Genomic DNA, 4,173 nt, shown 5'->3' with positions numbered 1-4,173 from the left:
CCATTGTTTTGAAGATAATATAATCAGTTTTTGGGCTCACTACATTTACCAAAGAAAAGTGGCAAGTACCAAAGAAAAGTAAGTGGCAACAGAAGTGGTAAACAATGTTCTTTACACTGCTTTCTTGAGAAACGCTTCACTTCGTTTCCAAAAGACATAACATATTCAGTTCTGTACTTCAACATGTACCATACCAGTGATAAGTGTAACGTATTGTGAACAAATAACATGGTCCCGGCGGAGGTTAGAGTCCTCCCTCGGGCATGGGCGTGTGTGTTTGTCCTTAGGATGATTTAGGTTAAGTAGTGTGTAAGCTTAGGGTCTGATGACCTTAGCAGTTAAGTCCCATAAGATTTCACACACATTTGAACATTTTTTGAACAAATGACAAATAGGGTGGAAACTTCAGAAATTTCTAATCTCCAGTTAAGATACTCACATACGCTGTGAGTACTGGCATGTGCACAATACGATATATCATCATATGTGAGGTATGACTCTTTTTATCACGAGGTAGATTACCGAAAGCAGTACAGTGATTCAAAAGTACATCAGTTCCAGTTTTAAATGGATAATGTATCAGGGTTACAATCCATTTATAAGTTTATGTTATAAGAGATTTCAATGAGTAATGTTGGTATTTTCGTTGTGAAAGGTATAACACATCGTATACTTACCTACCAGTACCACCTTATTCGGAAACGTTATTACAACGGCTTTGTGATAACAGGTTAGAGGAATGACGTCATGGGTTTCTAGTAACAGCAACGTATAACCCAATACATGTAGGTTGAAGCAACTGACGTTTAAAGTGATTTATAAATTGAAATAGTCTGAGTCGTTTCTTAAAAACTCGTAATACACTGACACATGTGATATAGGAGAAGAATTAGAGTGATATTCCCCTTCTTGTATAAAATTACTTAAATCACCATGTATCTGAAATCTTGAGATTTTTCTAAGCTCTTTGCTTAAGGTATCGGTGTTCGAAACATAACAGTTTTTGAGACAAGAATACGTAAAAATCTATTGTGTTTAAGAGAAATTGCTAATTTTTTCTAAGACGACATTTCGCATGTGACGTTATACCGATGTTTCTCTCAGTCTTTTACTAAAACCTACACCTACATCTTTGCTCTGCTTTTAACACTTGAGTGTTCAGTAGTGGATTCGTAGAACAACATTCAGACTTGAAATTTTATTTTATTGTTCTTTCAGACTATTGCTAGACCGTTCCAGTTTCGAACAGCACGTGGAAATAATGAACACCTAATTATTTACGTGCGGTCTCTTATTTCTCTTACTTATGATCATCATTTCTCCCTATGTAGCTGCAAGTCAGCAAACTATTTAGGTATTCCTAGGAGAAGGTTTGTGCTTGTAAGCCCGTGAAAAGACTTCACCACAATGAAATAAGTCTTTTTTTTCTAAAACTGCCATCCGAACTCGCGTCTGATACTAGTGGCGCTATGTTAACTTTACTCGATAACACTGAGTTGCCATTCTTTGAACTTTTTCGAAGTCCTCCGCTAGTGCTATCTGGCTACGAACCAACAACGTGCAGCAATGTTTCAGAAGAGGACCGACAAGTGTAGTGAACGCAGCTTCTTCAGTAGATTTGACCGAGCGAGGTGGCGCAGTGGTTAGCGCATTGGACTCGCATTCGGGAGGACGACGGTTCAATCCCGTCTCCGGCCATCCTGATTTACGTTTTCCGTGATTTCCCTAAATCGTTTCAGGCAAATGCCGGGATGGTTCCTTTGAAAAGGCACGGCCGATTTCCTTCCCAATCCTTCCCTAACCCGAGCTTGCGCTCCGTCTCTAATGACGTCGCTGTCGACGGGACGTTAAGCACTAACAACCACCACCACCTTCAGTAGATTTGCTACACCTTCTGTGAGGGACGTTCAAATGAAAATGTAAGTAAGGTGTTAATTATTTAAAACATAATCGCTATCTCTGTTAATGATTTTACTGCATTGTGGTACAAGACGGTCAATGCCGCCATGGAAACATGTTTACTTTGGCGAGCACCTCTTCTTTCGAAGCAACACGATGGCCTCGAATGTCTTTCTTCATGCCTTCAAAAATATAGAAATTGCACAGACACACACACACACACACACACACACACACACACACACACACACACACACACAGAGAGAGAGAGAGAGAGAGAGAGAGAGAGAGAGAGAGAGAGGGGGGGGGGGGGCGAATAAGCGTGAGGGCTTCCCACTCGAATTAAGATTGGCGGCATATGGGTGGATCGATACCAGAATCAATGCGCTATCGATTTGCTTCGGTGCACGCCAGGGTACAATAATTGTTCCGTAGCCAACCGCAAACATTTTTCCATGAACGCACTGACCACCTCACCGTTTCTCACCGTAGAATAATTTATTGACTGTTCTGGCGATTACTTTTGCACTAATCAACATACATTTTTCCATCTGTCTCGTTTTCATTTACTTTCCCCTTCTGAGTGTTCTGTCAACAAAATAGCAGTCTCCGGTTCGCGTTTCCCAAAACATGTTTTGTATATTGTTTACATTTTAAGTTTTTCGTAATTGCAGACCTTGGGTATTTTGTTGAATCAACAGCCTTGAAGTTTTCCTTATTTATCGCGTGACTTCAATTTATCTGTATTGTTCTAATACTCATGTCGAGGACACACAATAAAAGAACTCTAGATTACTAACACAAAAAATAAGACATCGGAATCAGAAAAATGGCAAACTTTTCTCATCTTATAACACTTTTTATACATTAAAGTCAAATATAGCTTTTCGCAGCGTAAGGATATCTAGTCGAAAACCATTTTGTAAGTCGTTTTGATCTCCTGAGGATTATTCTAGGTGGTAAAAGATATTAGCGTATGCAGAAATAAAAGAGGGCAGCCCATACTGTGTGCTAAATAGTTCGGTAGGGAACCCCAGATTTACCTTCTATTTCACCAGATGACTTCCCGTCAATAACTGGAATTAACTAAAGAACCCATCTAAATGAGCCATCTTCTGTCTTGCGGTTCCTAACTTGCAGAAATTAATTAAGTTGCAGCACTGTACGGAAGATTTTTCGTTTCCATTGCACATGCGGAAAGAGAGAGATAGGAGAATATAACTGGAGCGACTGCTGGACAATTAAAGGCATTGGTCGTGCAGCAGCTCTTGGTCGCAAAAGAAAAATAGCGTTCCTCTTATTTCAATATGGGTATGGGGTTCTTTTGTCCGCTTCGTGTAATGAAGTTCTCCTAATTTAATTTATTTTCCATTCCGTCATGGTTTCCCTGGTTCCATGTTACCTGTGTTATTACTCCCAGAGAATAAGGGAGTGCAGCGTAATTGCGTTTCTCGTACTGCAGTGTATATCTGCGCACAGTACGTATCTTCTGCACATACTGCTGGTTTGCTCCGTTTTGAAAACTTTCTTTCTTGTGCAGACTTCCCCCAATCTACCTCAGTGCGTCTGTGAAGCAATTTAGCTTTGCTCAATCTCTTTAGTGTAATAACAATACGTCACAAAACGCTAAATGTGACTGGATCTATTATGCTCTCGCTGTTTTGCAGGAATAGCCGATACGTCCAATTACGCGATTAGTGAAACTTGAGAAAAGTAATGAAGTATGTTGAATGTAATGTGAGACGATCTCAGAAACAATGCTTGGGCCATTGACGGTTACGCTGAAACAATAATTTGTCAGTCAGCTGTCATATGAGGAGTCTCATCGCTTATATCGCCATTAAAGGAGGAAAAGAGCGTTTAGTTTCATGATCATCACCTACTACATTCAGAACATAGGAGGAAACGTAGCATGAAAATCTGAATCACCAAAACTTATAGATTTACTTATTGATTATAAATGTAATTGGCAGTCACGTATTGTTGATCATCTAAAACGCCTGAATCCAAAATTATTTTCTCTACATGTAGAGGAACTCGTGGCAAAACTGCCTAGTGGGGCAAAAACGAACCCTGTTCCTTTCTAGACTGGAGAATGCTGCAACCTACTGTAGTGAAGAGCTACTATGTCTCTGAGCTGAAGGGGAAGGGCGGCAGCCATTTTGACTTTTCTTGGAATGCAGCTTCTGACTCAAAGGTTGCCATTAAAGTTTCTAGTTCTTTCTTTTATTTTAACTTTTGATGAATTTAAACGGCAGAATGAGATAGTGGCCT

The 4,173-nt window shown here is 39.9% G+C and overlaps 1 non-coding gene across 1 annotated transcript; it reads left to right on the top strand.

Moving 5' to 3' along the window:
• Nucleotides 1-1,625: 1,625 nt before the first annotated feature.
• Trnaa-cgc lies at nt 1,626-1,698 on the top strand. The gene has a single exon. It is a non-coding gene; the product is annotated as a tRNA-Ala (tRNA).
• The last annotated feature ends 2,475 nt before the right edge of the window (nt 1,699-4,173 follow it).

Source organism: Schistocerca americana, chromosome 9 (genome assembly GCF_021461395.2).
Source record: "Schistocerca americana isolate TAMUIC-IGC-003095 chromosome 9, iqSchAmer2.1, whole genome shotgun sequence".
NCBI lineage: Eukaryota > Metazoa > Arthropoda > Insecta > Orthoptera > Acrididae > Schistocerca > Schistocerca americana.
The sequence above is the reverse complement of the archived record's forward strand: the minus strand, read 5'-3'. Positions and strand labels throughout refer to the sequence as shown.